The sequence below is a fragment of the Suncus etruscus genome, chromosome 1, assembly GCF_024139225.1.
Source record: "Suncus etruscus isolate mSunEtr1 chromosome 1, mSunEtr1.pri.cur, whole genome shotgun sequence".
Taxonomy (NCBI): Eukaryota; Metazoa; Chordata; class Mammalia; order Eulipotyphla; family Soricidae; genus Suncus; species Suncus etruscus.
The window spans coordinates 85,679,980-85,692,809 of NC_064848.1; positions in this window are offsets into that span (position 1 = coordinate 85,679,980).

Consider the following 12,830-nt stretch of genomic DNA (forward strand, 5'->3'; position numbering starts at 1 on the left):
TTATGAACCTGATATTAAACCAGAGCCAATTATGTCTCCTGGCCAGAGGTGACAGGTCATTTTACAAGGCAATTTAAAATCCTGAGATCAAGGCCAAAGCAATAGCATAATGGTAGGGCATTTGCCTTGCATATAGTTAACCCAGGTCAGATCTGGGTTTGATTCCTGGCATCCCATATGGTCCCCCAAGTCTCCCAGAAGCTATTTCTGTGCATAGAGCCAAGAGTAACTGCTGAGCGCCACCGGTGTGGACCAAAAATCAAACAAAAAAAAAATCCTAGGAATAAATGATAACCAGAATAATGTCCTTATTATAACCCTTATTATATAATATATAATATATGTATATATAATATATACATATATTATTATATAATATATAAATATACAATCCTTATTATTATAGTCCTTATTATAAAGTCCATAATATAATTATGAGTAGATTAATACAATATTTCTCAACTTTTTTCTGGTTGTGGCCCCATTCTAACCTTGTCTCCTTCTGAAGACCCTCTGTCTCACAGATTGACTTCAGAGTTTCATACCATGCCCCCCTATTCAATTTTCACCAGTGGTTCCCTTGGGATATCCTGGGATTCCAAGGACTAATGTCTGTTTCTCTGCTGAGAAACAACAGGCTACTGTAAGAAGTGATTGGGGCCGGCGAGGTGGCGCTAGAGGTAAGGTGTCTGCCTTGCAAGCGCTAGCCAAGAAAGGACCGTGTCCCATATGGTCCCCCCCAAGCCAGTGGCAATTTCTGAGTGCTTAGCCAGGAGTAACCCCTGAGCATCAAATGGGTATAGTCCAAAAAACAAATAAACAAACAAACAAAAATGAAGTGATGGGCCGGGAAGGTGGCGCTAGAGATAAGGTGTCTGCCTTACAAGCGCTAGCCAAGGAACGGACCGCGGTTCGATCCCCCGGCGTCCCATATGGTCCCCCAAGCCAGGGGCAATTTCTGAAAACATAGCCAGGAGTAACCCCTGAGCGTCAAATGGGTGTGGCCCAAAAAAAAACAAAACAACAAAAAAAAAAAACAAAAAAACAAAAAAAAAATGAAGTGATAATACTGGGGGCCAGAGAGATAGCACAGTGGTAGGTTGTTTGCCTTGCATGTGGCCAACCCAGGACGGACCTAAGTTTGATTCCCAGCATCGCATATGGTCTCCCGAGCCTGCTGGGAGTGACTTTTTTTTTTTTTTTGTGGTTTTTGGGTCACACCCGGCAGTGCTCAGGGGTTATTCCTGGCTCCATTCTCAGAAATTGCTCCTGGCAGGCACAGGGGACCATATGGGACGCCGGGATTCGAACCGATAACCTTCTGCATGAAAGGCAAACACCTTACCTCCATGCTATATCTCCGGCCCCTGGGAGTGACTTCTTAGTGCAAAGCCAGTAGTAACCCCTGAGTACCACTGGGTGTGGCCCAAAAACAAACAAACAAAAAAAGAAGTGATAACATTATTCTGCCACCTTCCACTGTTCATTTTATGCATAATATACTTTAGAAAATGACTTTTGGGCCGGGTAGTGGCACTAGAGGTAAGGTGCCTGCCTGCCTTGCCTGTGCTAGCCTTGGACGGACCGTGGTTCGATCCCCGGTGACCCATATGGTCCCCCAAGCTTGGAGCAACTTCTGAGCGCATAGCCAGGAGTAACCCCTGAGTGTTACCGGGTATGGCCCAAAAAAACAAAAACAAAAACAAAAAAGGAAAAAAAGAAAAAAGAAAATGACTTATTTTCATCTCTTTAATTTAAGCCTGGGAGAATAGAGACAAGGTATGTATGTTAAATGAACGAATCATCAATGACACTGCAGAGGAAGTTCTGTTGTTTGGTAAGATTTGGGTGATGCACACCCAGCGGTGATCAGGACTTACTCTAGGCTCTGCATTTAGGAATCACTCCTCTCCATGCTTGGGAGACCATATGCAATGCCAGGGATCAAACATGTGTTGGCAACTTACCTGCTGTACCGTCTGTCTTTCGAGGCCCTGGCAAGAAGTTTTTGAAAGACAGAGCAAATGGGTCCAAGGATGCAGCTCTCCAGCCTCAAGTCAGATTTTAGACCTGGAAAGGCTAAAGAGGACCTGAGCAACTGTTATGATTGTGGATGTTCTCATTGGCTCCGGGTGGAAACAGACCTAAATTTAAATCTCAGGACTCATCTCTGCCCAAATTGATTTCCAAAGACCTTGAGATGCCCAGAGTTCCTCTAGAGTCTAGACAGAACCCCGCCAAAAAAAATTTTTTTTTTCTCTGTTAGCTTCCCAGTGCAATGCTCCTAGTCCCACACCAGCAAGTAACCAAGTAGACTTTCTCACCAAGAGGCTGGCTCAGCAGAGGGTGGATTCTGCAAAGGTTTCACTGGGTCAGAGTTGGGGTGCTGAGCCTCTTTTCCCCAGCTCCTGCTCCACCACTATGGATGAAAAAGATTTTACCATCTCCCTGCCCCAACGCTCTGGGAAATAGAAGGAGGCCTGGACACCAAGGCTCAAGCAGCACTCAAACCATGACAGCTGGTGGGGCGTGGCCTCACTCGACTCTCCAAGGGTGCAAAGAGAGAAACAGTTCGACAGAATGAGGATCCCCGAATTTCCCTGCAGGTCAGTTCTAGAGCAGAATGCTGGTGTCCCCACATGCCTGGAGACGATGGCAAGTGGCGGTTTCCCTCTTGCCGGCCTTTCAGACCCCACCCTGTCCCTCGCGTACCTGAGAGGTGTGCGCGCGCGTGGGGGGTGACCATGGCGAGACACGACGAGGAGGGCCCGCAATGCTCCCGCCTCCCTCCACGGGGGTGGCACCCCTTCTCCCTCCCCCATCTCCCGGAGCCAGTACCCACCGGAGAGCTGGCCGGCTCGCCCCGAGGGAGCTGAAGCCAGAGGGGCTGCCGAGTCCAAGGGCATCCGCGGCCTCCTGCGCCTGTCTCCGCCCCTGGCAACAGCAACGGCGCGCGTCGCTAAGGCGGCTTCCCGGGAAAGGCCCAGGTCACCCGCGCCCCAGTCCCGCACGCTCGACCCAGGCGCCGGCTAGGGCCAGGGACCGTCCGACTCGTGTGCATGAGGAGCCAAGAGAACAGGTCCAAGAACTCACTCTGTCTCTCTCAGTCTTTTCTTTGTATGTCTCTCTCTGTCTGTCTCTGTCTCTCTCTCTCTGTCTCTCTGTCTCTCTCTCTCTCTCTCTCTCTCTCTCTCTCTCTCTCTCTCTCTTTCTGCCTCTGTCTTTCTCTGTGACTCTCTGTCTCTGTCTCTCTCTCTCTGTCTCTCTCTCTCTGTATCTCTCTTTCTCTCTCAGTATGTCTCTGCCTCTTTCTGTTTCTGTGTCTCTGTGTCTTTGTGTCTGTCTTTGTGTCTCTGTCTTTCTCTGTGTCTCTTTTCCTCTGTGTTTCTGTCTCTCTGTCTTTCTCACTTCTTATATATATATTTTTACTTAAACACCGTGATTACAAACATGACAGTAGTTGGGTTTTGGTCACAAAAAGAACACCCCCTCCATAAGTGCAACATTCCCACCACCAATTTACCCCATATCTCTCCACCCACACCCCCTGCCTGTATTCGATATTCTGTCTCTCTTTGTCTCTGTCTCTATCTTTCTTTGTCTCTGTCTCTGCCTCTCTGTGTGGCTCTCTCTGTCTCTGTGTCTCTCTGTCTCTCTCTCTGTCTGTCTCTCCTCTTCCCCTTCTTTCTTTCCTCCTCCTCTTCCTCCTCCTCTTCTTCCTCCTCCTCCTCCTCCTTCTCCTTCTCCTTCTTCTTCTTCTTTTTGTTTTTGGGCCACACCCAGTGGCACTCAGGGCTTACTCCTGGCTCTGTGCTCAGAAACCGCACCTGGCAGTTCTCGGGGGACTATATGGGATGCCAGGATTCGAACTACAGTCTGCTGGAATGAGCTGAGTGCAAGGCAAACACCCTACCACTGTGTTATTTCTTCGGCCCTTTCCTTTTTTTTTTTTTTTTTTTTTTTTTGGGCCACACCCGGCGGTGCTCAGGGGTTACTCCTGGCTGTCTGCTCAGAAATAGCTCCTGGCAGGCACGGGGGACCATATGGGACACTGGGATTCGAACCAACCACCTTTGGTCCTGGATTGGCTGCTTGCAAGGCAAACGCTGCTGTGCTATCTCTCCGGGCTCCTCCCTTTCTTCTTTTTAACAAAGGCCACGGCTGTTGGCATTCAGGGATCACACTTGGCAATGGACACAGGGGGACCCTATGGGATGCCTAGGATAGAACTCCAGTCACATGCTTGCAAGGTCTTACTCCCTGTGCTTTCTCTCCAGACCCATCCCCTCCAGAGAATCTCTATGATCCCAGTCAAGCGGGAACCATGGAAAAGTGCAATACATGTCATATTTAAATTAGTGTTCTCTCAGAGGGAAATGCTACTTGATTTCTGTAGTTTTCCCTGACTCCACCAGGCAGAGATCCTGCCCTTGAGACCCTACCCTAGGCCCCCAGTTCCTTCGTTCCTTTCTCACTTTCATCAACCTCACAACTCGGGACCATTCGTTATGGAGATGATTCCAGAAACTAACAATAATTGTAAGACTTGGTTTTTAGAGCCGCAGTCACATTGTGTCTAGGCTAGAGTCTATCCATGTTTGTAATCCCAGTGCACAAGATTTGATGTCCAGTAGGGGCTGATAAATATTTATCAATAGTACATTGGGTAGAGATGCTGGCAATATGTCCTCTGCAGTGATGATCTTTCCAAGGGTACAACTATCTTCAGTGGTGGAGGGAAACTTTCCTACCCAGAATATAAGGACTGGCTATGGTGTCTACTCCAACCAGAGGAAAAAAATCTGTTCTCCAGGATCTGGGAATGGAAGTTCCTTTGGCCCCAGATGACACTCCTGGGTGAGTGAAGTGACCTGCTGTTCAGAGACTTCAGAGCTGGGAGGAGCTGAGATTCCATCCCCTTGACTCTCAGAAGGCTGATGTTGGTTCAGAGGTGGTGACTTTCCCTACGCTCTTCATTCCTCCTTCAACCTTCAACCAGATAAGACTAATTGCTTTACACTGGAGTACTGCATTAGGCTTTCTATGTCTAGATAGATCTATCATATAAATCCTTGCATTTAAGGTACTCTGGGGAAGTTTCCATCCTAGCTCCCCAGTACCTTAAGCTTTAGACATCTGAGAGTCCCAAACTGGTATCTCCTGCCAGACTTCTCCCTAGACCTGTATATCCACCTGCCTCCTGTCCATCACCACCTGGTTGTCCAGAAGATACCTCATCCTTGACATGACTCATGCTGGAAGTATCAGCTTCCCCCCAAACCTGTTCTTCCTCTTTTCTCTCTGAGCCCTGGCACTGCCAATCTCTAATTACCTACACAGAAGATCTAGGAGTCATTTGTAACTTTATTATCTTTTGTCTTTCTTTTTTCCCCTTTTGAGTTTTTGGGCCACACTTTGCAGTGTTGAGGGTTTACTCCTGACTCTGCACTCGGGAATCACTTCTGGTGTGATCAGGGGACCATATAAAGTGTTGAAATAAAATTCAGGTTAGCCTCATACAAGGCAAGGGCCCTACCCCTGTATTATTCCTTCTGTCCACCTTTTCTTTCTTGCTTAAGAATAATCCCTAAATGGCTCAGAGCAAAAGCACAGTGGTAGGCATTTGCTCTGCATGCAACCTAACCAAGAGGAACCTGGGTTCGATCCCTGGCATAGCATATAGTCTTTCAAGCCTGCCAGGAGAGATTTCTGAGTGCAGAGCCAGGAATAACATCTGAGCACTGCCAGATGTTCCCCCACCCCGAAAAAAGAATAATCCCTAAGGCTTTTTTGATTCCTCCTCCTATAGATCTTTCAAATAAACATCTGTCTACTCTCTATGTATCACCTTGGTTCATGCCAACATTGGGAGTGAAAGATCCTAAAACACCATAAATCCTCTGTAGCTTTTTTTTCTACCACTACTGGCCTTGTAACTGATTTTATCCACAGAACATGTTAGAAGTTGCATTGTAATGTTTCTGAATTTAAGCCTTACAATGACTGTCTCATATTCTTGAACCCTGCCACCAATTACTAGCACCCAGTGACAGATGTGAAACTATTTTAGGCTAGCTAGCCCTGATGAGCTTTCAGGTGACTATCACAACATGAGTAACCATCAGAGAAAAGAGCTCAGCCGAGCCCAGCTTAATCCTTCAACCTGCAAAATGGCTTAGTTAAAGCCACTAAACTTTTGGGTGGCTTATATGTACATGATAATTGCTATTAAGATGGACTCCAAATTCCTTCATTAGTCTATTAAGCTTGGGTTCTCTCTCTCTCTCTCTCTCTCTCTCTCTCTCTCTCTCTCTCTCCCCCCTCCCATTGTTTGTTGTTATTGGGGCCATGCTCAGAGAACCATGAACATGAGAATAGAACCAGAGCTACAACATGCAATATATGTACTCCAGCCCTTAAGACATAGCCTTGGATTCTTGATACTTTTCTCTCTTTCAATACTTTTCACAGGATGATAGTGGGGAAAGGATTATACCTGGTCCCTACCTGGTAGTGCTCAGGTTTCTATGATGCCCTAGATCAAACTCCAGTGGTTTTTGCTTGAAACGCATATACTCCAAGTCTTTGAGCCATCTCACTGGCCCATGATGTATCTCTTAGTATCATCTTGTCCCCAACCATATGTGACTCCTGAACATTTGAAATATGGTAAAATTATCTTCCATGTTATGGTATCAGGGGTCAAATACAGAACCACACAACATTTTTACAGCTGCCAAGCTACATCCCTGACCCCATGTATTTAATTTTAATAGCAGATTCTCATTATTTTTTAGTATTGATCATCTTCAGCATTGTTTGGGGAGGAATGAGATACTTGAGGAGCATGTAGTGCTAAGGCCTCTGCACTTGCTAGGCATGTGCTCAACCACTAGCGATAGCTCCTCACTTCTCTATGAATTTTTGAGTTTAGATGTCAGACTCAGCTTACTCAGGGGCTACTTCTGGTTCTGGGCTTAGGGTTTACTCCTGGAGTTCTCTGGGGACCATGCAGAGTTGCATATCTTACCAGAGTCAACTGCATGCATGCCAAATGCCTTAATTCCTGTACTCGCTCTTTAATATATATTAGAATAAGGAGGGACCAGAGAGATAGTATGAGGTAGAGCATTTGCCTTGCATGCAGAAGGATGGTGATTCATCCCATATGATCCCCCAAGCCTGCCAGGAGTGATTTCTGAGCCAGGAATAACCTCTGAGCACTGCTGGGTGTGACCCAAAAATAAAAACAAACAAACAAACAAAAAAAAGAATAAGGAATGAAGGGCAGATTATCATAAACAGTCAGGATGCAAGATGGGGTGTAATATGTGTAAGAGAATCATTTTACATTTCCCTTTTTTCCCCCCTCTCATCTCTCATGTTCTTGACCTAACACAATAATATCTCCAACTCTGCCTTAGGTCCGTGTTATTATAGCTCTTTTTTTTTGGGGGGGGGGGGAGCTTGGAACCACATTAAGTGTGCTTATTCCTGGCTCTGTGCTCAGAAATTACTCCTGGAGGGGCTTGGGAAAACTGTGTGTGGTGTTGGAGATCAAACCTAGGTCAACTGCATGCAAGACAAATGCCTTAAATCTTGTACTGTCTCTCTGGCCCCTAAGTCTGAGTTCTTGATGGCCTGAGCATAGGTTTTGAATGAACAAGGCCCTGGTTCCACTCCAGGCACCAAACAAAACTAAACAAAAAGCCAGAGCAGGGACTAGGGACATATCTCAAGGGGTGTGGAACCATATGTGAAGGGCAGAGCTAGAGCAGTGCACCTCTAGTCCTGCTAGCCAAAACCATGAGGCCTGAAAGGCAAGCACCTTACCCATTGTACAATCTCTTTAGCCTTTATCATTTTCCCCCTTCCACTTCTCATCTTTTTTTCCTTTTTTCTTTGTTCCTCTATTTTTCTTTTCTCCTCCTTTTCTATTTTTCTTATTTTGAAGCAAAAATGTGTTTTATGGGGCCAGAGAGATAGCATGGTGGTAGGGCATTTGCCATTCATGCAGAAGGACAGTGGTTCAAACCCCGTGATCCCTTATGGTCCCTGTGCCTGCCAGGGGTGATTTCTGAGCATAGAGCCAGGAGTAACCCCTGAGCTGCCAGGTGTGACCCAAAAACCAAAAAAAAAAAATCGGTTTTATTTAGAGGTTCTGAGGAAGGTGAGGAAGATGATATGGATATGGAGAGAGAGAGAGAGAGAGAGAGAGAGAGAGAGAGAGAGAGAGAGAGAAAGAGAGAGAGAGAAGGAGGGAGAGAGGGAGGGAGGGAAAGAGGGAAGGAGGAAGAATAATGCACTCAAGAAAGAATGCAGGCTTCTCCAATGGCAGAGAGATTCTCCAATACACATCTCAGTGTGAAAGGATGAAAGCATAAAACAACATTCTAAGAGGGGAAGTGTGGGTGACATGTGCATGTAGACACCAGTGCATGGACCAGCAACACATATGCTCAGCACTGACACATGGACCCAGGGAGCACATGTGCCTCTTTTGCCTTTTTTGGGGGAAGTTTTGGTTTTTGGGTCACACCTGGCAGCACTCAAGGGTTACTCCTGGCTTTATGCTCAGAAATCACTCCTGGCAGGCTCAGGGGACTATATGGGATGCCAGGATTTGAACCACCGACCTCTGCATGCAAAGCAAACGCCTTACCTCTATGCTATCTCTCCGGCCCCATGCCTCTTTTTCTTATCTTTTCTTTCTTTCTTTTTCTTATTTTGTTTGGGAATGGGGAGTTGTCCTCAGGCTTACACAGATCACTCCTGGTCTGGACAGTTGGGGAAAAACATGCACAATGTCAGGGATCAAACTACAGTTGGCTGTGTGCAAGTCAGGGTCTTACTCTCTGTACCATCTCTCTAGTCTTTCTTTTTCCTTTTTGTAAACATGGAATTCTCTAGGCTAGGGAGCTAGTTCAAAGGGCTGAAGCTCATACTTGATATACACAGGTTCTGAATTTGATTCCCAGCACTACACACCTATCTCCCTGCTTACCCACTCCTAGCACTGCTGGATGTAACCCTGGTAGCCTCTAGCACCTCCAGGGCTTGGAAGTAGCTACAGGGTTCCTATGCACAACTGGGGAGTGCACACCTAATCTTCTACCTGAAAGTTTTTATTCTTGACTTCCCCTCTGACATTGTTTTTAAGAGCAGTTGGATTCCTTTGCATCCTGGATACTGGCAAGTATTACCATGTGGTAGCCTGGTTCCCTGAAGACTTAGTGAGATTGATGATCTACTCCTTTAACAACCTCTTTTCTCCCTGCCCAAGGTGATCCCAAGCCTGATTAAGCTTAAAGCTACTGCTTAGTAGTTGATGAAAATCCTAGCCTGGTGGAGACCAGGGTTAGGCAGGGTATGAGATACATGCAAGGAAGACACTGATTCTGCAGTTCTGGCCAGCTCAGCCCCTGCATGGGGAAGCAAGGTGCCAGTTTTACAGACTCAGGTCCATTCCCACCAGAGCCTCATCTACACTCTATTCATCTGGCTGGAAGAACTTCTGGTGACTTTGCTACTCTTCCTGAGGCTGAGGGCCAGGCACATGCCCAGGGAAAGGATCTCACTTTACCCGAGGATCTTACCTTTTTATACCACCTAAAACTCCATCCCATCTCTTTCTTTTCCTTTTAGTCTCCTTATGTAATTTTTTTATTCTCACCATAAAGTTTAATGGACCTCCCATTTCCCTAAGCCTCAAATTTCTAACACAATTTTTTTAATTTGATTGATTGAGTGAGTGATTCGTTTGGGACCACACCCAGCGGTGCTCAGGGGCCACTCCTGGATATGCACTCAGAAATTGCTGCTGGAAGGCTTGGAGACTATATGGGATGTCAGGAATCGAAACAGGTCCCTCCCAGGTTGGCCGCATGCAAGGCAAATGCCCTATTGCTGTTATCTCTCTGGCTCCCATAACACAAAATTTCTAACCAAGAATCAGAGTGATGGGACTTCCCCTGCACCCTGTTAGGAATGATCCATGAACACAGAACCAGAGTAAGTCCTGAGCATGAGACCCCCAATCAAAACCAAAAATTATTACCATAATTTTTAGTTATGATCCCTTTTTCCATCCCAGAAGAAAGTAAATGTCCTCAGGAGGCCTTTATCTGCACACTTGAATGCTTTAGAAATGTCTTTTGAAGTCAGGAAAGTTATATTGCACCCCCACACTTACACACCCTGGCCTTCTTGCTATCCACATATACACATATATCATACAAAAAAGAAACACAGTTTTCATTTTGAAAACATATTTGGAACTGAGATCTGGTTTCATTGTCTCTCCTTTCAGTAAATCAAAGGACAGACCATGGAGAAAGAGCTTTGTTAACAACAAGATGACTGGGTAGAAGATACAGAACCATCTTGTCTGCATGGTCCCAAACAGCAATTTATATAGGACAAGATCAGGAAGTATATTTTTAGATAGGACAGGCCCCACACAGAGTGGGGGTGTCTACATATGCTCCTAAGGAAAGCAGCTTAGTGGAAGAAGACTGAAGAATGAAAGCCTACCTTCCTCAGACCCCTGCTTTTATTGACAAGAACCAGGCCACACCCTAGGGTGGGAGAGGAATACCAAGTAGGGAATAATCCAATATCCCAATCACCAGATCACACCCTAGGGTGAAGTATGAATATTGATTAGGGTAGGACCAGTACTCCAACACTCTGCCAAGACTTCTTTCATAGGTTGGAGAAAAGTGGTCCTCCTCTGTGCGAAGTGGAATGAATTGAATCCCCTGCAAAGAACTCAGTCTGGCTTTCAACTAGTTTACCAGGCCCTGAAAATAAAGTTCCAAGATAGCATAGGAACATATTAGCAGGGGCTGAGAATGAGCCTCATTCTAGGAATGAGCCTTACATCCATTGGTTTATTTGCATGTTCTATTTTCCTCAAATTTATATTTATTGTATAATAATGTATTTATTGCAATGTCAGGGTTTTTTATTTTCCATTTAAATTAAATAAAATCAGGGGCCAGAGTGATAATACAATAGTAAGATGCTTGCTTAGCACTTGGCTGACCCAAGATTGACCCTTTCACACCCACCCCAGGGCATCAATGAGTGATTTCTGTGTACAGAGCCAAGAGTCAGCTATTAACACTGCCATGTATACCACCCAAACAAACAAATTTAAAGAAAATAGTATTTGGGGGGGGGGGTCTGAGTGATATAGCAGAGCGGGTAGGGTGTTTGCCTTGCATGCAGCCAACCTGGGTTTGATCCCCAGCATCCTATATGGTCTCCTGAACCTGCCAGGAGTGATTCCTGAGTGAAGAGCCACGAGTAACCCCTGAGTGCCACGGGGTGTGGCCCCAAAACAAACAAACAACAAAAAAAAACACAGTAATTTGCTCAACTATACAAACAAACATTATTTGGTGTGTGTGAGGAGGGTCGCTCCCCATGGTGCCTGGTAAAAGCTGGGATTTCTGCATCATGGTTTGTGTTCCAGTCTGCAGAGCTGAATTCCCCAGTCCTGAAGAATTAGTAATCATATTAGCGACTTCAGCTGCATTCTCATTGCTACCACATTGTCCTAGAGACTCCTGGCAACTAACCTAACTTCCATACAAATGTGGTATCAAAGAACTTTCCTGGATCTATTTATGAGCAGAGTTTAGTGTTGTAGTCTCTGCCTGTACCCTAAAACTAATTTATTTGTTTGAACCCTTAATTTTTTGGGGGGGCCACACCCTGTGACGCTCAGGGGTTACTCCTGGCTATGCGCTCAGAAGTTGCTCCTGGCTTCTTGGGGGACCATATGGGGCGCCGGGGGATCGAACCGCGGTCCGTCCTAGGCTAGCGCAGGCAAGGCAGGCACCTTACCTCCAGCGCCACCGCCCGGCCCCTGAACCCTTAATTTAATGCACAGCTCCAGCTAGTGAAGCTTGACAGTTGCAGGCACTTGAAAGTACCCAATCAGGAAGCGGTTAGCCGGGTAGCCCGCACACTCCGCAATTTGACACCAGGCCAGTCCTCAACGCTGCCTCTTCAAAGGGTGCTGCTGTGAGGATTCGACTTATCATAAGGGGTGGGGGCAATTGTTGAGCCACTCCTAGCCTATCCAGGCTCTGGGCTCCTTGGCTGTGTTCAAGGGACCCTACAAGGTGGTGCCTGGTTTAGATCGGAGGATGCGGATGCCAGACAAGCAGCTTAATTAATCCCCGTACTAGATGCCTCACGTCCTGACAGGGCCGCTCTAAAGCGCTTAGCCAAAGCCGTGCATCCAGTAAGTGCTCCCCAAAGCTTTCCGTCAAGCTCTTGCTTAGAGTTTTATGTTTGTGATCAAACATGCAGACAGTACAACTTCACTTGGAAACAAACTAAAAGTCCCAGCCTGGGGGACCAGGAGTCAAGTGATCTCGGATGCATTGGCGGGGAAATAAATAAGGACAGAACTAAATATCCAAGCCAGGGCCGAAGAGGTAGATAGCATGGAGGTAGGGGGTTTGTCTTGCATGCAGAAGGTTATCGGTTCGAATCCCGGCATCCCATATGATCCCCTGAGCCTGCCAGGAGCGATTTCTGAGCGTAGAGCCAGGAGTAACCCCTGAACGCTGCAGAGTGTGACCCCAAAACCAAAAATAAATAAATAAATAAATAAATAAATATGCAAGTCAAAGTCAATGCAAATAGAATTAGAGACCTAAACTTTAAGAATCAACTCAAAGAGGCCTGTTACTGTGGCAGGCCAGGGGGCAAAGGGTGGTGATATAGGATGCACTCTGGGGCCACTGGTGGAGGGAGGGTGACACTGGTGGTGGGAAGGGCCCTGACTCGTTGTATACCTGAAATTCAATTGT